General features: G+C 30.7%; 1 long non-coding RNA gene across 2 annotated transcripts in view; it reads right to left on the bottom strand.

The window, feature by feature from the left end:
- The window catches only part of LOC136834765 (uncharacterized), a 32245-nt gene that overhangs the window by 4480 nt on the left and 1500 nt on the right, over window positions 1-26265 (bottom strand). For both annotated transcript variants that reach the window (XR_010851874.1, XR_010851875.1), the window contains exons 2-3: window positions 22586-22829; window positions 21770-22017 (exon numbers count right to left, since the gene is read on the bottom strand). This is a non-coding gene — a long non-coding RNA (uncharacterized lncRNA). The remainder of the gene's footprint in view (window positions 1-21769; window positions 22018-22585; window positions 22830-26265) is intronic.

Genomic DNA, 26265 nt, shown 5'->3' on the forward strand with positions numbered 1-26265 from the left:
AACCTAGTCATAAAATAAGAAAGCTTGAGAAAGCTTGAGTCATTCAAAGACAGACACAAAAACCTAAAAATATCTTGGTTTTCAACTAAAACCTAGTCTATAAAATAAAAGAAAGCTTGAGTAATTAGAAAGCTTGAGTCATTCAAAGACCTAGACTACACACAACCTAAAAAATATCTTGGTTTTCAACTAAAACCTAGTCTATAAAATAAGAAAGCTTGAGTAATTAGAAAGCTTGAGTCATTGAGTCATTCAAAAAACATCTTGGTTTTCAACTAAAACCTAGTCTATAAAATAAGAAAGCTTGAGTATTATTGAGTCATTAGAAAAATATCTTGAGTTTCATTAGATAAAATAAGAAAGCTTGAGTTTTTGAGTCAAAAAAATATCTTGGTTTTCAAAAAACCTAGTCTATAAAATAAGAAAGCTTGAGTAATTAGAAAGCTTGAGTCATTAGAAAAATATCTTGGTTTTCAACTAAAACCTAGTCTATAAAATAAAGAAATTAGCTTGAGTCATTAGAAAAATATCTTGAGTCATAAAATAAGAAAGCTTGAGTCATTAGAAAAAATATCTTGGTTTTCAACTAAAACCAAGTCTATAAAATAAGAAAGCTTGAGTAATTAGAAAGCTTGAGTCATTAGAAAAAATCTTGAGTTTTAGAAAGCTTGAGTCATAAAGCTTGAATTAGAAACTTGAGTCAAAACGTAGAAAAAGAGTATTAGAAAGCTTGAGTCATTAGAAAAAAAACCTAGTCTATAAAATAAGAAAGCTTGAGTCATTAGAAAGCTTGAGTCATTAGGAAGAAATATCTTGGTTTTCACACACAACCTAAAAAATATCTTGGGTTTCAACTAAAACTTAGTCATAAAATAAGAAAGCTTGAGTCATTAGAAAGCTTGAGTCATTCAAAGACACACACACAAACCTAAAAAAAAATCTTGGACAACTAAAACCTAGTCTATAAAATAAGAAAGTTTGAGTCAAGAAAGCTTGAGTCATTCAAAGACAGACACACAACAAAAAAAATCTAAAATTTCAATAAATAAAACCTAGTCATTAGAAACCTTGGTTTTCAACTAAAACCTAGTCTATAAAATAAGAAAGCTTGAGTAATTAGAAAGCTTGAGTCATTCAAAGACAGACACACACAACCTAAAATAAATCTTGGTTTTCAACTAAAACCTAGTCTATAAAATAAGAAAGCTTGAGTAATTAGAAAGCTTGAGTCAAAGACAGAACCTAGCTTGAGTCATTAGAAAATATCTTGGTTTTCAACTAAAACCTAGTCTATAAAATAAGAAAGCTTGAGTAATTAGAAAGCACACAGTCATTAAAAATATCTTGGTTTTCAAAACTAAAACCTAGTCTATAAAAAAGAAAGCACAGTCATTAGAAAAAATATCTTGGTTTCAACTAAAACCATTAGAAAGTATTGAGTCATTAGAAAGCTTGAGTCATTAGAAAGCTTGAGTCATTCAAAGAAAAATATCTTGGTTTTCAACTAAAACCTAGTCTATAAAATAAGAAAGCTTGAGTCATTAGAAAGCTTGAGTCATTAGAAAGACAGACACACACACAACCTTATCTTGGTTTTCAACTAAAAACCTAGTCATAAAAAAGAAAGCTTGAGTAATTAGAAAGCTTGAGTCATTCAAAGAAAAAAATATCTTGGTTTTCAACTAAAAACCTAGTCTATAAAATAAGAAAGCTTGAGTAATTAGAAAGCTTGAGTCATTCAAAGACAGACACACACAACCTAAAAATATCTTCGTTTTCAACTAAAAAACCTAGTCTATAAAATAAGAAAGCTTGAGTAATTGAGTCATTAAAAGAGTCAAAAAAATCTTGGTTTTCAACTAAAACACAGTCTATAAAATAAGAAAGCTTGAAATTAGTCATTAGAAAAAATATCTTGGTTTTCAACTAAAACCTAGTCTATAAAATAAGAAAGCTTGAGTAATTAGAAAGCTTGAGTCATTAGAAAACACACAACCTAAAAATCTTGGTTTTCAACTAAAACCTAGTCTATAAAATAAGAAAGCTTGAGTCATTAGAAAAATATCTTGGTTTTCAGTCTATTAAAAGCTTGAGTCATTAGAAAAATTAGAAAGCTAGTCATTAGAAAAATATCTTGGTTTTCAACTAAAACCTAGTCTATAAAATAAAAAGCTTGAGTCATTAGAAAGCTTGAGTCATTAGAAAAGCTTGAGTCATTAAGAAAGCTTGAGTCATTAGAAAGCTTGAGTCATTCAAAGACAGACACACACACAACCTAAAAAATATCTTGGTTTTCAACTAAAACCTAGTCTATAAAATAAGAAAGCTTGAGTAATTAGAAAGCTTGAGTCATTATTTAAAAGCTTGAATTCAAAACACACACACACAACCTAAAAATATCTTGGGTTTCAACTAAAACCTAGTCTATAAAATAAGAAAGCTTGAGTAATTAGAAAGCTTGAGTCATTCAAAGACAGACACACACACAACCTAAAATATCTTGGTTTTCAAAAACCTAGTCTATAAAATAAGAAAGCTTGAGTAATTAGAAAGCTTGAGTCATTCAAAGACAGACACACACACAACCTAAAAAATATCTTGGGTTTCAACTAAAACCTAGTCTATAAAATAAGAAAGCTTGAGTAATTAGAAAGCTTGAGTCATTCAAAGACAGACACACACAACCTAAAAAATATCTTGGGTTTCAACTAAAACCTAGTCTATAAAATAAGAAAGCTTGAGTAATTAGAAAGCTTGAGTCATTCAAAAGACAGACACACAAAAAAAATATCTTGGTTTTCAACTAAAACCTAGTCTATAAAAAGCTAAAACCATTAGAGTCTATAAAAAACCCTAGTCTATAGAAAAAGCTTGAGTCATTAGAAAAAAATATCTTGAGTCATTCAAAGAAACAGTCACAAAACAACCTAAAAAAATATCATTAGAAAAAATATCTTGGTTTCAACTAAAACCTAGTCTATAAAATAAGAAAGCTTGAGTAATTAGAAAGCTTGAGTCATTCAAAGACAGACACACACACACAACCATTAAAAAATATCTTGGTTTTCAACTAAAACCTAGTCTATAAAATAAGAAAGCTTGAGTAATTAGAAAGCTTGAGTCATTAAAAGACAAACACACACAACCTAAAAATATCTTGGTTTCAACTAAACCTAGTCTATAAAATAAGAAAGCTTGAGTAATTAGAAAGCTTGAGTCATTCAAAGACAGACACACACAACCTAAAAATATCTTGGTTTTCAACTAAAAACCTAGTCTATAAAATAAGAAAGCTTGAAAGTTTGAGTCATTCAAAGACCCAACACACAAAAAAAAATATCTTGGTTTTCAACTAAAACGTAGTCTCATTAAAGCTATAAAATTAGAAAGCTTGAGTCATTCAAAGACACACACAACCTAAAAATATCTTGGTTTTTCAACTAAAACCTAGTCTATAAAATAAGAAAATCTGAGTAATTAGAAAGCTTGAGTCATTCAAAAAGACTTGACAAAACACACAACCTAAAAATATCTTGGGTTTCAACTTAGTCAATAAAATAAGAAAGCTTGAGTCATTAGAAAGACACACACACAACCTAAAAATATCTTGGTTTTCAAAAATAAGAAAGTTTCTAAAACCTAGTCTATAAAACCTAGTCTATAAAATAAGAAAGCTTGAGTCATTAGAAAAGCTTGAGTCATTCAAACACACACACACAACCTAAAAAAATCTTTGGTTTCAATTAAAACCTAGTCTATAAAATAAGAAAGTCATTCAAAAGACAGACAAGACACACAACCTAAAAAATATCTTCGTTTTCAACTAAAACCTAGTCTATAAAATAAAGCTTGAGTAATTAGAAAGCTTGAGTCATTAGAAAAATATCTTGGTTTTCAACTAAAGCCTAGTCTATAAAATAAGAAAGCTTGAGTCATTAGAAAAAATGATCTTGGTTTTCACAGACACACACTAACCTAAAAATATCTAGTCTATAAAATAAGAAAGCTTGAGTAATTAGAAGACAGAGCACACAAAAAATATCTTGTTTCAACTAAAACCTAGTCTATAAAATAAGAAAGCAGAAGTAATTGAAAGCTTGAGTCATTAGAAAGTTTGAGAAAAAGTCTTGAGTCATTAGAAAAATATCTTGGTTTTCAACTAAAAACCTAGTCTATAAAATAAGAAAGCTTGAGTCATTAGAAAGCTTGAGTCATTCAAAGACAGACACACAACCTAAAAATATCTTCGGTTTTCAACTAAAACCTAGTCTATAAAATAAGAAAGCTTGAGTAATTAGAAAAGCTTGAGTCATTAGAAAAATATCTTGGTTTTCAACTAAAACCTAGTCTATAAAATAAAGCTTGAGTCATTTGAAAAATATCTTGGTTTCAACTAAAACCAAGTCTATAAAATAAGAAAAGTAATTAGAAAGCTTGAGTCATTAGAAAAATATCTTGGTTTTCAACTAAAACCTAGTCTATAAAATAAGAAAGTAATTAGAAAGTAATTAGAAAGCTTGAGTCATTAAAAGCTTGGACAGGAAAGCTTGAGTCATTGAAAAATATCTGGTTCTTAAAACGTAGTCTGTAAAATAAGAAAGCTAAGAAAGCTTGAGTCATTAGTCATTATTAGAAAGCTTTGAGTCATTAGAAAGCTTGAGTCATTCAAAGACAGAAACACAACCTAAAATATCTTGGGTTTTCAACTAAAACCTAGTCTATAAAATAAGAAAAAGCTTGAGTAATTAGAGCTTGAGTCATTAGAAAGACAGACACACACACAACCTAAAAATATCTTGGTCATAAAATAAGAAAGCTTGAGTCATTAGAAAGCACAGTCATTCAAAGACACACACACAACCTAAAAAATATCTTGGGTTTCAACAAAACCTAGTCTATAAAATAAGAAAGCTTGAGTAATTAGAAAGCTTGAGTCATTCAAAGACAGACACACACACAACCTAAAAAAATATCTTTTTCAACTAAAACCTAGTCTATAAAAATAAGAAAAGCTTGAGTAATCCATTGAGTCATTACAACCTAAAAATATCTTGGTTTTCAACCAAAACCTAGTCTATAAAATAAAAGCTTGAGTCATTATTAGAAAAGCTTGAGTCATTCAAAGACAGACACACACACAACCTAAAAAAAACCTATCTTAAGAAAGTTTTCAACAAAAACTTGGGTTTAACTAGTCTATAAAATAAAGCTTTGAGTAATTAGAAAGCTTGAGTCATTAAAGACACACACACAACCTTAAAAATCTTGGTTTTCAATTAAAAACCTAGTCTATAAAATAAGAAAGCTGAGTCATTAGAAAAAACATCTTGGTTTCAACTAAAAATCTTGATTTCAATTAAACCTATCTAAAATAAGAAAAGTTAGAGTCATTAGAAAGCTTGAGTCATTAGAAAAAATATCTTGGTTTTCAACTAAAACCTAGTCTATAAAATAAGAAAGCTTGAGTAATTAGAAAACCTTGAGTCATTAGAAAGCTGAGTCATTAAAGAAAAAATATCTTGGTTTTCAACTAAAAACCTAGTCTGTAAAATAAGAAAGCTTGAGTCATTAAGAAGGTCATTGAGACACATAGAAAAAAAAAATATCTTGGGTTTCAACTAAAACCTAGTCTATAAAATAAGAAAGCTTGAGTACTAGAAAAGCTTGAGTCATTAGAAAAATATCTTGGTTTTCACGAAACACACACAACATAAAAAATATCTTGGTTTTCAACTAAAACCTAGTCTATAAAATAAGAAACCTAGTCTATAAAATAAAAAGCTTGAGTAATTAGAAAGCTTGAGTCATTAGAAAGCAGAGTCACACAACCTAAAAAGTATTAGAAAGCTTGAGTCATTAGAAAGTTTGAGTCATTAGAAAAATATCTTGGTTTTCAAAAACCTAGTCTGTAAAATAAGAAAGCTTGAGTCATTAGAAAGCTTGAGTCATTCAAAGACAGACACACAACACAACCTAAAAAATATCTTGGGTTTCAACTAAAACCTAGTCTATAAAATAAGAAAGCTTGAGTAATTAGAAAGTTTGAGTCATTAGAAAATAAAAAATATCTTGGTTTTCAACTAAAACCTAGTCTATAAAATAAGAAAGCTTGAGTAAGAAAAAAATTAAACTAAAACCTAGTCTATGTAAAATAAGAAAGCTTAGTAATTCAGAAAAGACACAGCAACTAAAAAATATCTTGGTTTTCAACTAAAACCTAGTCTATAAAAAATAAGAAAGCTTGAGTCATTAAGCTTAGAAAGAACAGACACACACAACTAAAAATATGATTGAACTTAGTCCTATAAAATAAGAAAGCTTGAGTCATTAGGAAAGCTTGAGTCATTAGAAAGCTTGAGTCATTAGAAAGCTTGAGTCATTGAAAGCTTGAGCCATTAGAAAATATCTTGGTTTCAACTAAAAGGTAGTCTGTAAAATAAGAAAGCTTGAGTCATTAGAAAGCTTGAGTCATTAGAAAGCTTGAGTCAAGAAAGCTTGAGTCAAAAAGCTTGAGTCATTCAAAGACAGACACACACACAACCTAAAATATCTTGGCAACTAAAACCTAGTCTATAAATAAGAAAGCTTGAGTCATTAGAAGCATTCAAAGACAGACACACACACAATCTAAAAATATCTTGGGTTTCAGTCTAAAAGTAAGAAAGTTCTGAGTAATCAGAAAGCTGAGTCATTAAAGAAAGACACACACACAACTTGAGTCTATAAAATAAGAAAGCTTGAGTCATTAAAGTCATTCAAAGACAGACACACAACCTAAAAATATCTTGGGTTTCAAACAAAACCTAGTCTATAAAATAAGAAAGCTTGAGTCATTAGAAAAATATCTTGGTTTTCAACTGGTCTATAAAATAAGAAAGCGTGAGTCATTGTAGAAAAATATCTTGGTTTTCAACCTAAAAAATAATAAGTTTGAGTAATTAGAAAGCTTGAGTCATTAGAAAATATCTTGGTTTCAACCAAAACCTAGTCTATAAAATAAGAAAGCTTGAGTAATTAGAAAGCTTGAGTCATTAGAAAGCAATTAGAAAAAATATCTGCTAGTCTGTAAAATAAGAAAAGCTGAGGTCATTAGAAAGCTTGAGTCATTCAAAGAAAGACACACACAACCTAAAAATATCTTAGGTTTCAACTAAAACCTAGTCTATAAAATAAGAAAGCTTGAGTAATCAGAAAGCTTGAGTCATTCAAAGACAGACACACACAACCTAAAAATATCTTGGGTTTCAACTAAAACCTAGTCTATAAAATAAGAAACCTAGTCTATAAAATAAGAAAGTAATTAGAAAGCTTGAGTCATTAAAGACAACACACACACAACCTAAAAATATCTTGGTTTCAACAAAACCTGCCCATAAATAAGAAAGCTTGAGTAATTAGAAAGCTTGAGTCATTCAAAGACAGACACACACACACAACCTAAAAAAATATCTTGCCAACAAAACCTAGTCTATAAAATAAGAAAGTTTATAATTAGGGAAAGCTTGAGTCATTCAAAGACAGACACACACACAACCTAAAAAAATATCTTGGTTTCAAATCTAAAACCTAGTCTATAAAATAAGAAAGCTTGAGTAATTAGAAAGCTTGAGTCATTCAAAGACAGACACACACACAACCTAAAAAAATATCTTGGGTTTCCAACTAAAACCCAGTCTGTAAAATAAGAAAGCTTGAGTCATTAGAAAGCTTGAGTCATTCAAAGACAGACAGACAACCTATATCTGGATTTGAACTAAAACCTAGTCTATAAAATAAGAAAGTTTGAGTCAGTCTAAAGACCTCCACAAACCTAAAAAAAAAAATGTTGAAAAATAAGAAAGACTCTACGAGAGTAAAACAGAAAGCTTGAGTCTGGTCTAAAAGACAGACACACACAACCTGAAAAATCTTGAATAACTCTTGACCCTTATAAAAAAAATTGAAAGCTTGAGTCATAAAAGACGAAACACAACCTAAAAAAATATCTTGAAAGCTTAGTCTATAAAATTAGAAAGCTTGAGTCATTAGACAGACACACACAACCTAAAAAGACTGGCTCTAACTAAAAACTTTGTTCACAAATAAGAAAGCTTGAGTAATTAGAAAGCTTCTGAGTCATTCAAAGACAGACACACACACACAACTAAAAAAATATCTTGGCTCAATTAAAACTCAGTCTATAAATAAGAAAAAGCTTGAGCACTAGAGCTTGAGCCATTCAAAGACAGACACATTAGAAAAATATCTTGGTTTTCAACTAAAACCTAGTCTATAAAATAAGAAAGCTTGAGTAATTAGAAAGCTTGAGTCATTAGAAAGCTTGAGTCATTAGAAAGCTTGAGTCATTAGAAAGCTTGAGTCATTAGAAAAAATATCTTGATTTTCAACTAAAACCTAGGCTGTAAAATAAGAAAGCTTGAGTCATTAGAAAGCTTGAGTCATTCAAAGACAGACACACACAACCTAAAAAATATCTTCGTTTTCAACTAAAACCTAGTCTATAAAATAAGAAAGCTTGAGTAATTAGAAAGCTTGAGTCATTAGAAAAAATATCTTGGTTTTCAACTAAAACCTAGTCTATAAAATAAGAAAGCTTGAGTCATTAGAAAAAATATCTTGGTTTTCAACTAAAACCTAGTCTATAAAATAAGAAAGCTTGAGTAATTAGAAAGCTTGAGTCATTAGAAAAAATATCTTGGTTTTCAACTAAAACCTAGTCTATAAAATAAGAAAGCTTGAGTAATTAGAAAGCTTGAGTCATTAGAAAGCTTGAGTCATTAGAAAGCTTGAGTCATTAGAAAGCTTGAGTCATTAGAAAGCTTGAGTCATTAGAAAAAATATCTTGGTTTTCAACTAAAACGTAGTCTGTAAAATAAGAAAGCTTGAGTCATTAGAAAGCTTGAGTCATTCAAAGACAGACACACACACAACCTAAAAATATCTTGGGTTTCAACTAAAACCTAGTCTATAAAATAAGAAAGCTTGAGTAATTAGAAAGCTTGAGTCATTCAAAGACAGACACACACACAACCTAAAAAATATCTTGGGTTTCAACTAAAACCTAGTCTATAAAATAAGAAAGCTTGAGTAATCAGAAAGCTTGAGTCATTCAAAGAAAGACACACACACAACCTAAAAAATATCTTAGGTTTCAACTAAAACCTAGTCTATAAAATAAGAAAGCTTGAGTAATTAGAAAGCTTGAGTCATTCAAAGACAGACACACACAACCTAAAAAATCTTGGATTTCAATTAAAACCTAGTCTATATAAAGCTAAGAAAGCTTGAGTAATTAGAAAGCTTTGAGCTGTTCAAAGACACACACACCTAAAAATCTTGGATTTCAATTAAAACCTAGTCTATATAAAATAAGAAAGCTTGAGTAATTAGAAAGCTTGAGCCACTTAAAGACAGACACACACACAACCTAAAAATCTTTGGATTTAATTAAAATCAGTCTATATAAAATAGTTAGAGTCATTAGAAAGCTTGAGTCATTAGAAAAGATCTTTGGTTTTCACCAAACAAATTAGAAATAAAGCTTGAGTCATTAAAACTTTGGAGTCATTAAACTGAGTCATTAGGAAACCTTGAGTTTAGAAAGTTTGAGTCATTCAAAGACAGACACACACAACCTAAAAAAATATTGTTTTCAACTAAAATTTAGTCTATAAATAAAGTTTTGAGTAATAGAAAGCTTGAGTCATTAGAAAAATATCTTACTTAACCAAACCTAGTCTATAAAATAAGAGTTGAGTCATTAGAAAAATATCTTGGTTTTCAACCAAACCTAGTCTATAAAATAAGAAAGCTTGAGTCATTAGAAAATACTTTGAGTCATTAAAACCTGAGTCATTAAGAAAGTTTGAGTCATTAGAAAGCTTGAGTCATTAGAAAGCTTGAGTTCATTAGAAAGCTTGAGTCATTAGGAAAGCTTGAGTCATTAGAAAAAAGCTTGAGTCATTAGGTTTTAGAAAGTTTGAGCAAGGAAAGCTTGAGTCATTAGAAAGCTTGAGTCATTAGGAAAGCTTGAGTCATTAGAAAGCTTGAAATTTGGAGTCATTAGAAAGCTTGAGTCATTAGAAAGCTTGAGTCATTAGAAATTAGAAAGCTTGAGTCAATTAAAGACCTAAGAAAAAATCTGAAATTCAACTAAGACCCTTACGAGTATAAAAATTAGAAAGCTGAGTAATTAGGGAAAGCTTGAGTCATTCAAAGACAGACACACACACAACCTAAAAATATCTTGGTTTTCAAATAAAACCTAGTCTATAAAATAAGAAAGCTTGAGTATTAGAAAAATATCTTGGCTTTCAGTCTATAAAATAAGAAAGCTTGAGTCATTCAAAGACAGACACAACCTAAAAATATCAAAACCTAAAAAAATCGAGTAATTAGATTTGAGCATTCAAAGACAGACACACAACCTAAAAAATATCTTGGGTTTCAACTAAAACCTAGTCTATAAAATAAGAAAGCTTGAGTAATTAGAAAGCTTGAGTCATTCAAAGACACACACACAACCTAAAAAAATCTTGGATTTCAATTAAAACCTAGTCTATATAAAATAAGAAAGCTTGAGTAATTAGAAAGCTTGAGTCATTCAAAGACAGACACACACAACTTCCATCTTGGATTTCCAATTAAAACTTGGGGCCCATAAAATAAAGTTCTAGAGTCATTAAAAGCTTGAGTCTTAGAAAAAATATCTTGAGTCTGCAAAATAAGAAACCTTGAGTAAGTCATTAGGGAAAGCTTGAGTCATTAAAGACAGACACACACAACCTAAAAATATCTTCGTTTTCAATCAAAACCTAGTCTATAAAATAAGAAAGCTTGAGTAATTAGAAAGCTTGAGTCATTAGAAAAATATCTTGGTTTTCAACAAAACAGTCTATAAAATAAGAAAGCTTGAGTAATTAGAAAGCTATCTTCGTTTTCAACTAAAACCTAGTCTATAAAATAAGAAAGCTTGAGTAATTAGAAAGCTTTGAGTCATTAGAAAAAAATATCTTGGTTTTCAACTAAAACCTAGTCTATAAAATAAAAGCTTGAGTAATTAGAACCTTGGAGTCTTGAGAGTCATTAGAAAGCTTGAGTCATTAAAATAGTCATTAGAGTTGGAGTCATTAGAAAATATCTTGGTTTTCAAAAACCTAACTATGTCAGAAAAGCTAGTCATTAGAAAGCTTGAGTCATTAGAAAGCTTGAGTCATTAGAAAAGCTTGAGTCATTAGAATTAGAAAGCTTGAGTCATTCAAAGACAGACACACACACAACCTAAAAATATCTTGGGTATTAAGAACTAAAACCTTGGAAAAAACCTAAGAAATGTTAGTAATTAGAAAGCTTGAGTCATTAGAAATATCTTGACTAAAACCAAGTCTACACAAATTAGAAAGCCATTAAAAAATATCTTGGGTTTCCAACTAAAAACCTAGTCTATTAATAAGAAAGTCATTAGAAAGCTTGAGTCATTAAAAGACACAGGGACAACCTAAAAATATCTTAGGAAAGCTTGAGTCAATTAAAACTTGAGTCTATAAAATAAGAAAGCTTGAGTCATTAGAAAGCTTGAGTCATTAGAAAATGACAGGTTTTCACACAACCTAAAAAAATATCTTAGTCAAAAGCTTGAGTCAAAACCTAGTCTATAAAATAAGAAAGCTTGAGTCATTAGAAAGCTTGAGTCATTAAAGAAACACACACACAACCTATATCTTGGTTTTCAACTAAAACCTAGTCTATAAAATAAGAAAGCTTGAGTCATTAGAAAGTTTGAGTCTTCAAAGACAGAGTCATTAAAAATATTGGGTCATTAGAAAGCTTGAGTCATTAGAAAGCTTGATCTTGGTTTTCATTACTAAAAACCTAGTCTATAAAATAAGAAAGCTTTGAGTCATTAGAAAGCTTGAGTCATTAAAGACAGACACACAACCTAAAAAAATATCTTGCTTTTTCAACCAAAACCTAGTCTATAAAATAAGAAAGCTTGAGTAATTAGAAAGCTTGAGTCATTAGAAAAAATATCTTAGAGTCATTAAAAGCTTGAGTCATTAGAAAGCTTGAGTCATTAGAAAAGTCATCTTGGTTTTCAACTAAAACCTAAAAAAATAAGAAAGTAGTCTTAGAAAGCTGTTTAGAAGAATATCAACCTTATCTTTCAACTAAACCTAGTCTATAAAATAAGAAAGCTTGAGTAATTAGAAAGCTTGAGTCATTAGAAAGAGCTAGAAACATTAGAAAATATCAGTCATAAAATACTTGAGTCAAAAATATCTTGGTTTTCAACTAAAACCTAGTCTATAAAATAAGAAAGCTTGAGTCATTTGAGTCATTAGAAAGCTAGAAAGCTTGAGTCATTAGAAAATATCTTGAGTCATTAGAAAGCAGAGTCACACACAACCTAAAAAAAAAACCTATCTTGGGTTTCAACTAAAACCTAGTCTATAAAATAAGAAAGCTTGAGTAATTAGAAAGCTTGAGTCATTCAAAGACAGACACACACAACCTAAAAAAATATCTTTGTTTTCAACTAAACCCTAGTCTATAAAATAAGAAAGCTTGAGTAATTGAAAGCTTGAGTCATTAAAGACAGACACACACACAACCTAAAAATATCTTGGTTTTCAACTAAAACCTAGTCTATAAAATAAGAAAGCTTGAGTAATTAGAAAGCAGTCATTAGAAAAATCTTGGTTTTCATAGTCTATAAAATGGAGTCATTAGAAAAATATCAACTAAAACCTAGTCTATAAAATAAGAAAGCTTGAGTAATTAGAAAGCTTGAGTCATTAGAAAAAATATCTTGGTTTTCAACTAAAACCTAGTCTATAAAATAAAAAGTTAGTAATTTCTAGAAAGCTTGAGTCATTAGAAAAATATCTGGTTTTCAACTAAAACCTAGTCTATAAAATAAGAAAGCTTGAGTCATTAGAAAAATATCTTGCTTTTCAAAAAACCAAGTCATTAAGAAAGCTTGAGTAATTAGAAAGCTTGAGTCATTAGAAAAATATCTTGGTTTTCAACTAAAACCTAGTCTATAAAATGAGAAAGCTTGAGTCATTAGAAAGCTTGAGTCATTAGAAAGTAGTCATTAGAAAGCTTGAGTCATTAGAAAGCTTGAGTCATTAGAAAGCTTGAGTCATTAGAAAAGTCATTAGAAAGTCATTCTTGGTTTTCAACTAAAACGGTCTGTAAAATAAGAAAGCTTGAGTCATTAGAAAGCTTGAGTCATTAGAAAAGCTTGAGTCATTAGAAAGCTTGAGTCATTAGAAAGTTGAGTCATTCAAAGACAGACACACACAACAACTAAAAATATCTTGGCTCTTCAACTAAAACCTAGTCTATAAAATAAAGCTTGAAATTAGAAAGCTTCAGTCATTCAAAGACAGACACACACACAACCTAAAAATATCTTGTTTCAACAAAACCTAGTCTATAAAATAAGAAAGCTTGAGTAATTAGAAAGCTTGAGTCATTCAAAGAAAGACACACACACAACCTAAAAATATCTTGGGTTTCAACTAAAACCTAGTCTATAAAATAAGAAAGCTTAATTAGAAAGTAATTAAAGACAGACTAAAAAAATGAGTCAACTAAAAACCTCAAAAATAAGAAAGCTTGATAACACTTGAGTCATTAGAAAAATATCTTGGTTTTCAACCCTAGTCTATAAAATAAGAAAGCTTGAGTCATTAGAAAAATATCTTGGTTTTCAAAACCTAAAAAATAAGAAAGCTTGAGTAATTAGAAAGCTTGAGTCATTAGTCTAACTAAAACCTAAGAAAGCTTGAGTAATTAGAAAGCTTGAGTCATTCTTGAGTCATTAGGAAAGCTTGAGTCATTAGAAAGCAGTCATTAGAAAAATATCTTGATTTTCAACCTGTAAAATAAGAAAGCTTGAGTCTTAGAAAGCTTGAGTCATTCAAAGACAGACACACACAACCTTTCAACTAAAACCTAGTCTATAAAAAGAAAGCTTGAAATTAGAAAGCTTGAGTCATTAGAAAATATCTTGGTTTTCAACTAAAACCTAGTCTATAAATAAGAAAGCTTGAGTCATTAGAAAAAATATCTTGGTTTTCAACTAAAACCTAGTCTATAAAATAAGAAAGCTTGAGTCTTGAGTCATTAGAAAAATATCTTGGTTTTCAACTAAAACCTAGTCTATAAAATAAGAAAGCTTGAGTAATTAGAAAGTTTGAGTCATTAGAAAGTTTGAGTCATTAGAAAGCTTGAGTCATTAGAAAGCTTGAGTCATTAGAAAGAAAAAAATATCTTGGTTTTCGTAGTCTGTAAAATAAAAAGCTTGACATTAGAAAGCTTGAGTCTATAAAATAAAAATATCTTGAAATCTAAAACCTAGTCTATAAAATAAGAAAGCTTGAGTCATTAGAAAGCTTGAGTCATTCAAAGACAGACACACACACAACCTAAAAAATATCTTGGGTTTCAACTAAAACCTAGTCTATAAAATAAGAAAGCTTGAGTAATTAGAAAGCTTGAGTCATTCAAAGAAAGACACACACACAACCTAAAAATATCTTAGTTTCAACTAAAACCTGAGTCTATAAAATAAGAAAGCTTGAGTCATTAGAAAAAATTGAGTCATTCAAAGACAGACACACACAACCTAAAAATATCTTCGTTTTCAAAAAAACCTAGTCTTGAAAGCTTGAGTAATTCAGTCATTAAAAAATATCTTGGTTTTCAACTAAAACCTAGTCTATAAAATAAAAAGCTTGAGTCATTAGAAAAATATCTTGAGTCATTAAGAAAGACAGAGTAATTAGAAAACCTAAAAATATCTTGGTTTTCAACTAAAACCTAGTCTATAAAGAAAGCTTGAGTAATTAGAAAGTCTTGAAATTAGAAAAAATATCTTGGTTTCAACCAAAACCTAGTTATATAAAATAAGAAAGCTTGAGTCATTAGACAGAAAAATATCTTGGTTTTCAACAAAACCAAGTCTATAAAAATAAGTTATAATTATTAAAAGCTTGAGTCATTAGAAAAATATCAACAAAACCCTAAAAAATGAGAAAGCTATAATTATGAAATTTGAGGTTTGAGTCAAGAAAGCTTGAATTAAAAAATATCTTGGTTTTCAACTAAAACCTAGTCTATAAAATATTAGAAAGCTTGAGTAATTGAGTCATTAGAAAGCTTGAGTCATTCAAGACAGACACACACACAACCTAAAAATATCTTGGTTTTTTCAACTAAAACCTAGTCTATAAAATAAGAAAGCTTGAGTAATTAGAAAGCTTGAGTCATTCAAAGACAGACACACACACAACCTAAAAATATCTTGGTTTTTCAAACAAAACCAGGAAAGCTTGAGTCATTCAAAGAAAGACACACACACAACCTAAAATAAGGTTTCAACCAAAACCTAGTCTATAAAATAAGAAAGCTTGAGTAATTAGAAAGCTTGAGTCATTCAAAGACAGACACAAAACCTAAAATATCTTGGTTTTCAACTAAAACCTAGTCTATAAAATAAGAAAGCTTGAGTAATTAGAAAGCTTGAGTCATTAGAAAAATATCTTGGTTTTCAACCAAAACCTAGTCTATAAAATTCATTAGAAAAAAATATCTTGGTTTTTTCAACTAAAACCTAGTCTATAAAATAAGAAAGCCATTAAAAAATATCTTGGTTTTCAACTAAAACCTAGTCTATAAAATAAGAAAGCTTGAGTAATTAGAAAGCTTGAGTCATTAGAAAAAATATAGAAAAAATATCTTGGTTTTCAACTAAAACCTAGTCTATAAAATAAGAAAGCTTGAGTCATTAGAAAAAAGACAGACACACAACCTATCTTGGTTTTCAACTAAAACCTAGTCTATAAAATAAGAAAGCTTGAGTAATTAGAAAGCTTGAGTCATTAGAAAAAATATCTTGGTTTTCAACTAAAACCTAGTCTATAAAATAAAAGAAAGAAAAATATCTTGAACTAAAACCTAGTCTATAAAATTAGTAAAGCTTGAGTCATTAGAAAAATATCTTGACTTGAAAGTTGAGTAATTAGAAAGTTTGTCATTAGAAAGCTTGAGTCATTAGAAAGCTTGAGTCATTAGAAAAAATATCTTGGTTTTCAACTAAAACGTAGTCTGTAAAATAAGAAAGCTTGAGTCATTAGAAAGCTTGAGTCATTAGAAAGCTTGAGTCATTAGAAAGCTTGAGTCATTAGAAAGCTTGAGTCATTCAAAGACAGACACACACACAACCTAAAAAATATCTTGGGTTTCAACTAAAACCTAGTCTATAAAATAAGAAAGCTTGAGTAATTAGAAAGCTTGAGTCATTCAAAGACAGACACACACACAACCTAAAAATATCTTGAGTCTATTAAGAAAGCAAAGACAGACACACACACAACCTAAAAAAATATCTTGGGTTTCAACTAAAACCTAGTCTATAAAATAAGAAACTTTAGAAAGCTTGAGTCATTAGAAAAATATCTGGTTTTCAAAGAAAATACAGAAAGCTTGAAAAGATAGCTTGAGTCATTCAAAAATAAAACCTAGACACACATTAGAAAAATATCTTGGTTTTCACAACCTAAAAATATCTTGAAAAAATATCTGGTTCAACTAAAACCTAGTCTATAAAAGCTAAGAAAGCTTGAGTAATTAGAAAGTCATTAGAAAAAATATCTTGTCATTAGTCAAAAATAAGAAAGCAGACACACACAAAACCTAAAAAATATCTTGGTTTCAACTAAAACCTAGTCTATAAAATAAGAAAGCTTGAGTAATTAGAAAGCTTGAGTCATTAGAAAAATATCTCTTTTCAAAAACCTAGTCTATAAAATGAGAAAGCAGACACACACTTGGTCATTACCTAAAAATATTCCTATTTTCAAAAGCTAGTCTTATAAAATAAGAAAGCTTGAGTCATTAGGTTTTTGAGTCAAAAGACAGACACACACAAACCTAAAAATATCTTGGTTTTCAACTAAAAACCTAGTCTATAAAATAAGAAAGCTTGAGTAATTAGAAAGCTTGAGTCATTAGAAAAATATCTTGGAAACACAAACCTAAAAAATATCTTGAGGTTTAAAACCTTGTCATAAAATAAGAAAGCTTGAGTAAAGACATTCAAAGAAAGACACACACACACAACCTAAAAAAGTCTGTAAAATAAAAAGCTAGTCATTATAAAATAAGAAAGCTTGAGTAATTAGAAAGTTTGAGTCATTCAAAGAAAAACAAACCTAAAAATATCTTGGGTTTCAACTAAAACCTAGTCTATAAAATAAGAAAGCTTGAGTAATTAGAAAGCTTGAGTCATTCAAAGAAAGACACACAAAACCTACAACCTAAAAAAATCTTGGTCTATTTCAATTAAAACCTAGTCTAAACCTAGTATAAAATAAGAAAGCTTGAGTAATTAGAAAGCTTGAGTCATTCAAAGACAGACAAAACAACCTAAAAAAATCTTGGATTTCAACTAAAACCTAGTCTATAAAATAAGAAAGCTTAGAGTAATTAGAAAGCTTGATTCAAACAGACACACACACAACCTAAAAATCTTGGGTTTCAACTAAAACCTAGTCTGCATATAAAATAAGAAAGTTGAGTAATTAGAAAGCAAGTCATTCAAAGAAAAACACACAACCTAAAAATCTTGGTTTTCAACTAAAACCTAGTCTATAAAAATAAAGAAGTAATTAGAAAGCTTGAGTCATTAGAAAAATATCTTGGTTTTCAATTAAAAACCTAGTCTATAGTCATTCAAAGCTTGAGTAATTAGAAAGCAGGTCATTCAAAGACAGACACACACAACCTAAAAATATCTGGATTTCAACTAAAACCTAGTCTATAAAATAAGAAAGCTTGAGTAATTAGAAAGCTTGAGTCATTAGAAAAATATCTTGGTTTTCAACTAAAACCTAGTCTATAAAATAAGAAAGCTTGAGTAATTAAGCTTGAGTCATTAGAAAAATATCTTGGTTTTCAACCAAACCTAGTCTATAAAATAAGAAAGTCAGTTTAGAAAAACATCTTGGTTTTCAACAAAACCTAATAAATAAGAAAGCTTGAGTAATTTGAATTAGAAAAATATCTTGAAAAATTAAAAATATCTGGTTTTCAACTAAAACCTAGTCTATAAAATAAGAAAGCCAACTTTGAGTCATTAGAAAATATCTTGGTTTTCAACTAAAACCTAGTCTATAAAATAAGAAAGCTTGAGTAATTAAAACCTAGTCTATAAAATGAAAAGCTTGAGTAATTATTGAGTCATTAGAAAGTCTTGAAATTAGAAAGTTGAGTCATTAAAAGCTTGAGTCATTAGAAAAATATCTTGGTTTTCAACTAAAACGTAGTCTGTAAAATAAGAAAGCTTGAGTCATTAGAAAGCTTGAGTCATTAGAAAGCTAGTCAAAAATTGATCTTGAAAGTTTTTAGAAAGACAGAAAACACAACTAAAAATATCTGTCAAAAGCTCTATAAAAATAAGAAAGCTTGAGTAATTAGAAAGCTTGAGTCATTCAAAGACAGACACACACACAACCTAAAAAATATCTTGGGTTTCAACTAAAACCTAGTCTATAAAATAAGAAAGCTTGAGTAATCAGAAAGCTTGAGTCATTCAAAGACAGACACACACACAACCTAAAAAATATCTTGGGTTTCAACTAAAACCTAGTCTATAAAATAAGAAAGCTTGAGTAATTGAGAAAGCTTGATCATTCAAAGACAGACACACACAACCTAAAAATATCTTCAACTAAAACCTAGTCTATAAAATAAGAAAGCTTGAGTAATTAGAAAGCTTGAGTCATTAGAAAAATATCTTGGTTTTCAACCAAAACCTTCTATAAAATAAGAAAGCTTGAGTCATTAGAAAAAATATCTTGGTTTTCAACTAAAACCTAGTCTATAAAATAAGAAAATTTGAAGTTTTGAGTTACAAAAATATCTAAAGCTCAGTAATTAGATTGCCCATTTAATTCTGCGTCTTTTGGTAATAAAAGTTGAGTCATTCAAAGACACACACACAACCTAAAAATCTTGGATCAATAAAACCTGCATTTTTTGGCCGAGAGATTCAAAGCGCTGGGAAGATTTTAAAGAAAATATCTTGCAACTAAAACCTAGTCTGCAAAATAAGAAAATCATTAGAAACCTTGAGTGCAGTTATAGGACTTTGAAAAAACCTTTAAAACTTGAGTAATTAAGTATAGCTTTCTTAGAAAATATCTTGGTTTTCTGAAAAATCAAGATTTTTAGAAAGAGTTTACGACAGTCTTGTAATGATAAAAGTCATTAGAAAAATATCTTGGTTTTCAACTAAACCTAGTCTATAAAATAAGAAAGCTTGAGTAATTAGAAAGCTTGAGTCATTAGAAAGCTTGAGTCATTAGAAAGCTTTGAGTCATTAGAAAGCAGTCATTAGAAAGCTTGAGTCATTAGAAAGCTTGAGTCATTAGAAAAATATCTTGGTTTTCAACTAAAACCTAGTCTGTAAAATAAGAAAGCTTGAGTAATTAGAAAGCTTGAGTCATTCAAAGACAGACACACAACCTAAAAAATATCTTCGTTTTCAACTAAAACCTAGTCTATAAAATAAGAAAGCTTGAGTAATTAGAAAGCTTGAGTCATTAGAAAAAAATATCTTGGTTTTCAACTAAACCTAGTCTATAAAATAAGAAAGCGTGAGTCATTAGAAAATATCTTGGTTTTCAACTAAACCTAGTCTATAAAATAAGAAAGCTTGAGTAATTAGAAAGCTTGAGTCATTAGAAAAATATCTTGGTTTTCAACTAAAACCTAGTCTATAAAATAAGAAAGCTTGAGTCATTAGAAAGCTTGAGTCATTAGAAAGCTTGAGTCATTAGAAAGCTTGAGTCATTAGAAAGCTTGAGTCTGAGTCATTAGAAAAATATCTTTGGTTTTCAACTAAAAGGTAGTCTGTAAATAAGAAAGCTTGAGTCATTAGAAAGTTTGAGTCATTAGAAAGTTTGAGTCATTAGAAAGCTTGAGTCATTAGAAAGCTTGAGCATTCAAAGACAACACACACACACAACCTAAAAATATCTTGGTTTCAACTAAAACCTAGTCTATAAAATAAGAAAGCAGAAAGCTTGAGTCATTCAAAGACAGACACACACACAACCTAAAAATATCTTGGGTCTATAAAGTAAGAAAGCTTGAAATCAGAAAGCTTGAGTCATTCAAAGAAAGACACACACACAACCTAAAATTCTTTTAGGTTTCCAACTAAAAACCTAGTCTAAAAATAAGAAAGCTTGAGTAATTAGAAAGCTTGAGTCATTCAAAGACAGACACACACAACCTAAAAAATATCTTGGTTTTCAACTAAAACCTAGTCTATAAAATAAGAAAGCCTTGAAAAATGTAAAGCTTGAGTAATTAGCTTGAGTCATTCAAAGACAGAACAATTATCTTGGTTTTCAACTAAAACCTAGTCTATAAAATAAGAAAGCTTGTGAGTCATTAAAAATATCTTGGTTTAAATCAAGAAAATATCTTGTCTATAAAAAATAAGAAAGTATTGAGTCATTAGAAAAAATATCTTGGTTTTGTCTATAAAATAAGAAAGCTTGAGTCTGTATTAGAAAGCTTGAGTCATTAGAAAAATATCACAACCTGTAAAAAAGAAAGCTATCATTGAAAGCTTTGAGTCATTCAAAGACAGACACATAGGCCAAAACCTTATCTTGTCTAAAACCTAAAATAAAGAAAGCTTGAGTCATTCAAAGACAGACACACACACAACCTTAGGAACTAAAACCTAGTCTATGAAACCTAGTCTATTCAAAGACAATTAGAAAGCAGTCATTCAAAGACAGACACACACCTAAAAAAATATCTTGGGTTTCAACTAAAACCTATAAAAAAGAAAGCTTGAGTAATTAGAAAAGCTTGAGTCATTCAAAGACAGACACACACACAACCTTATCTGGCTTCAACTAAACCTAGTCTATAAAATAAGAAAGCTTGAGTAATTGAAAGCTTGAGTCATTCAAAGACAGACACACACACAACCTAAAAATATCTTGGGTTTCAACTAAAACCTAGTCTATAAAATAAGAAAGTGAGTAGTCATTAAAAGACAAGCTTGTCTAGTCATTAGAAAGCTCAAAGACAGACACAAGTTAACCTAAAAATATCTTGGATTTGAACTAAAACCTAGTCTATAAAATAAGAAAGCTTGAGTCATTCAAAGACCCCCACACACAATCTAAAAAAAATGTTGAAATTCAACTGAGACTTACGAGTATAAAACAGAAAGCTTGAGTCATTCGAAGACCTACCGGCACACACACAACCTGAAAAAAATCTTGAAATTCAACTAAGCCTTGACCCTACGAGTATAAAAATTAGAAAGCTTGAGTCATTCAAAGACGGGCACACACACAACCTAAAAAATATCTTGGATTTCAACTAAAACCTAGTCTATAAAATTAGAAAGCTTGAGTCATTCAAAAACCTACACACAATCTAGAAAAAATCTTGACATTCAACTAAAGCCTAGACTCTAACAAAAACTATTACTGAAATAATTTTCAGAAAAATTGAGTTACATTAAAAAAATCTGAAAAATTACCTGCATTTTTAACAATTTTATTTAAAAACTGATCAAATTAAACTATAAAACCAGAACAGACTAATATTACAGATAATTACATACCTGAAAAGATTTGATGAACGTTTTAAAAAAATACTTAACCTCTATTAAACAGTAAACCAAAGAAATCTGCAAGGTTGTCATCTATATGAATATGAAGATTACCTGTTAAGTTTCATGATGTAGTATTATCTCATCCTGTTGCCTCATCCTTCTATCTTCCCACCGAACTTGACGCAATGAAGACGATCGAGGAAATTGTCCTGTGTTTTAAGTTTAAGTTCAGCTTTTCCAGCAACAATGAAGTTTTCCTCATTTTTCTGCTCATCAACTGTTTGGTGCGTAAAACTCCAAGAGGTTTTTTGCGAAAATAGAAGTCCAGTTCTTGCTTTTTGTCTACGAAGTATTCACACCTATAAAATATGCAGCGTTAAAAGGTTGAATTTATTCCCTTAGTAGTCAAACTAAACTCTCAAAAAAGTACCTAGTTTGGGCATAGAGAACTTGATTTGTTCCAGATACAAAAAGTTAAAATAGTTTTTGCCTGTCTGTATACCATAGCTAAGTAACTGTGTACTTAATGTGACTTAAGCGGCTAAGTACACCTTTTAAAGTACCAGAAATTACCTTAAGTCATATCGCTCCATCATTACAAGACTGTCGTAACTCAAAAATTTGAAGTTTTGAGTTACATAGCTCATAAGATTGCCCATTTAATTCTGCGTCTTTTGGTAATAAAGTCGTAAGTCTAAGTGCATTTTTGGCCGAGAGATGGCGCTGGGAAGATTTTAAGTCTAAATAAAAAAATCGGTGCAGTTATAGGACTTTGAAACTTTAAAACGCTTCTCCTGAAAAATCAAGATTTTGGAGTTACGACAGTCTTGTAATGATGGAGCGATATAGTAAAATCCTTATTTCACGGTGAATTATCCTTGACTAAGAATAACCTAAAACACAAAATGTGCTATTGCTGTCATTTACCTCCTGAAACTTGTTAGTCGCTACTAGCCCGTATCTTCCAGACATTCCAACTTTAACAGAAGCCACATTAATAACTGTCCAATCAAAATGATTAACTTGGGTTCCTTTGTTGATCTGTAGAGGGTGTGGTTTCTGAACCAAATTTAGCAGCATCGCATTGCTCTAGAAACCATAGGCCAGTATTTGTCAATCTACTCCATTCTGAGTGCTTCGATCTGTACGATCACAGTGAACACCTCCAGACCTGAGGATGAAAATACAATAAATCATAATCAATTACTGAATTATGAAACAAAGCAACTATATTTTAGCAACTTAAAAATTGGTAAATTTTATTTTAACCTCACTTGGTTCTTTTTGTGGCTAAATAAATAAGATTTAAACATCCAGTCACATTGAAAAAGTTATATTGTGGGGCATTTGAATATCAGAAATGTATTCAGTCCCCCTTACCACTATAAAATTTAATGAGTTAAGAAAATGTTTCTGGAGTAACCTAAATGAGATTTATCAAGCCTTGAATATGAAGAATAGTGTGCAATCCACGCTACTTTCTTTCTGAACTCTCCAATCAGCAAGTTACCAAGGTTGAGCTAGTATGGTTATGCTACCCTTGGCACAACTTCACGCATACTTGGTAAAATTTAAGCCCTTCACCATGAAGCTAAGCATTAATGTACTTTAGAACTGCCATGATAGAACTTTGTCAGATTTATTAGCAAAAAATTACTCGGTTTAACATTTTTTGGAGGTTTATGGCCAAGCACCAAATGATAGTGATTCCTTGGAACGCTAACAGTGCTTGCCATACATCTTTGAGTTTTTATCTTACGAACCTATTACTGCTCTTATTTGCATATTTAAGTTATTTACACGAAGCTGGCAAGGCAAGTTGGTGTTTACGGGTTCTAAAAGAATGAAGGAGCATTACATCAATAGTTTGCAATTGCCCTCCACCTACGGTAACATAAATCAAATACGTTATCTCCAACCATTTCGTAGAACTCCAGTAATTCTGCTGACATTCATGTGAAAAAAATTGTAGTAAACGAAATACTCTGATAATGTACTGCATGAAAAAATGGGGCAATTTCAGTATAGTTTTTCTACCCACATTCCACAAAAACCATTTGTCCAATTTTTTTCCAAAGACGGCTCTGTACACGTGAAAACTGATGCAGAATAAAGAGACTGTCAGTTAAGCAGCTTACAGGAATGCACTTCTCAGCAAAAAAACAGTACGATGCCACCCATTAGTAAAAGAATAACAAGCTAAACTTAAGGTGTACCATGATTAGCTGTGAAAAAAAAAGGTATTTTATGTACTTTCAAATTAAGATTCTCTGGATTTGCCCCAAGATGAAAAAAACAACAACTTGGGTTTACTTCACGAGATAATGAAGCTGAAAATATTGAATACCATACCGGTAAAACAAATAAATAAAAACCACAGCCTCTAACAGGGGTAAATTCATGGCTCTAATTGCTTCAAATCCCTGCGTTCCAAAAACTTCTATGAACTCTTAGATAAATGAAAATTGGTGACATGAAACGGAAGATACAGCCATACATCTAAAGCTAATTTACGTATAAAATGACCAGATTTCTGAAATATATTACTGAACTGGTTGTGTAACACGGAATTTTCTACACTGGAATGAAATTTTGAGTGCATAAACCAATGAATCAAAACCTCTGGAGTTTGAAATGTTTGGCGTTTTCTATGTTACTTGTCAAGATTAATTTTTTGTCAGAGCTGTAAATTAAAATCACAATAGACAATACCTGAGGGATAAAGGCTTCAATCCCTCCATTAACATGAATGAACCAGTAAGCACCTCTAGGATAGATAATTACAGAGCCTGTGGGGCTATTCAAAACGTATCAACCAAAGGTCAATGAACAGTTTACAGCCAAACAAAAAATATTACATTCTTCTAATAATTAACAGACCTAGCAGCCTAAACAAGAATGTGTGTGGATAAAGGCTCATTTCAGAATGAACCTAAGCCCTAGATAATTACAGAGCCCGTCTATTCAAAACGTATCAAATTACACATTGTGTGTTCATGGTTTATAAATACACATTGCTGGTTTTGGCCTATCAGTATAGGTTAAGAATTTATAAGATTTGAGTTTAATGGTAAGTAACAAGTAGACCAGATGAATTTTAAAGAGCGTATTGTTAAAACTTCTGCCTTGTAAAACAATTTCTGAAACTTTATGAAAACTGAGCTTTCTCTGCCAATCAGGTTCCAATGCAAATAAAGGTGAAATCCCAGTAAAAAAGAATCTATAGCAAAAAGGTGAATTACTTTAACCCACAATCAAAGTCCTGAACTGAAAACATTGTCTTATGCTTTAGTGTGAGCTTTGAATGTTGTTTATTTCGTTAGCAAATGAGTAGTTTTACAGATAGTGGACGCCCTGTTTACATCAAATTATAGATGGATACTCTGGGAAAGCAGGTTTCAGATGGAGGAAAACAAGTGAAATAGGATATATTTAACTCGACCTAACCTAAGGCACCAGGTCCCTACCTGGCCAGGGGGTCCTCACTAAACTTGGACCCACCCTGCTACCTAACCTAAGGCGGCATAAATTAAAATATGGCTTTAAGCTACCCTAACCATAACCAAGCTGAGGTCTTGTGTTGTTACCTGGCCTGGGGAAGGGCTGCTGAAACCCACCCACTGGTAAAATTAAGCCGTCGTTCCACGGTGAGCTAGACTATAGCAGTTGACTTTTTCAATAGAATTTTACCTGATGAACAAGAATTTAAAGTAATATTTTTCTGCTTGGCTGTAATTAAGCTGTAATTTACCTTAGAACTGTAGCCGACACTAAAGGGGACCTGTTTGGAATCGGGGTTTTGGGTGGGGTAAAACACTTTCAAGAATAGCTAACAGTAAGGAGAACCCATTGGGAATTTGGAGTTTTGGGTGGGGTAAATAACTTGGGAAAAGGTTTGGGCACCTTACTGTTGTACTTCCTGTTATATACATCATTTGGAACATGAAATACAGGTGTAAAAAAAGGGGAGAATAAATGGACAACAGGAGCCGTTTCAAAGGCACTTTTCATGTATTACTACTACTGCTGATTCCAGGCCCTATCACGCATGCACGGTCTTACATGGGAGATTTCGGTTGACCCAATGCCTCCAACAGAGAGTAGTATTCTAAGCCAGTATTCCGCAGTGAGCTAGACTGTGGCAACTGACATTTACCTATGTTATTTTACCTGCTTTACAAGAATTTAAAGTAATATTCTTTTTACATTCTCTCTAACCCCTGTGGCTAGCACACGCAGCACGACATTACTGCCTGCCAGAACATACAGGCTTGACAAGAATCTTTCAAAATGCGGATAAGGCATGAAGCACTGTTCCGCCACCCCCCAAACTATAAGTAGAAATGGTAATATTTTGTCGGTCGGCTGTAGCTAAACTATAAACTTTGTTTACCATTTACATTTCTTTTCCCAGACCAAAAGCTTCAAATAGTGTCCAGTCGAGCTAAACTATGTCAGTTGATGTTTTTCTATGTTATTTTACTTGCTTTACAAGAGTTTAAGGTAATATTTTTCTGGTCGGCTGTAGCTAAACTGTAATTTACATTTGAACTGCACAGGTCGGTGCAGGGGACCCGTTAGTGCTGTCGTGTAGCCTTCGAAGGTCA

Source organism: Macrobrachium rosenbergii, chromosome 54 (assembly GCF_040412425.1).
Source record: "Macrobrachium rosenbergii isolate ZJJX-2024 chromosome 54, ASM4041242v1, whole genome shotgun sequence".
NCBI lineage: Eukaryota > Metazoa > Arthropoda > Malacostraca > Decapoda > Palaemonidae > Macrobrachium > Macrobrachium rosenbergii.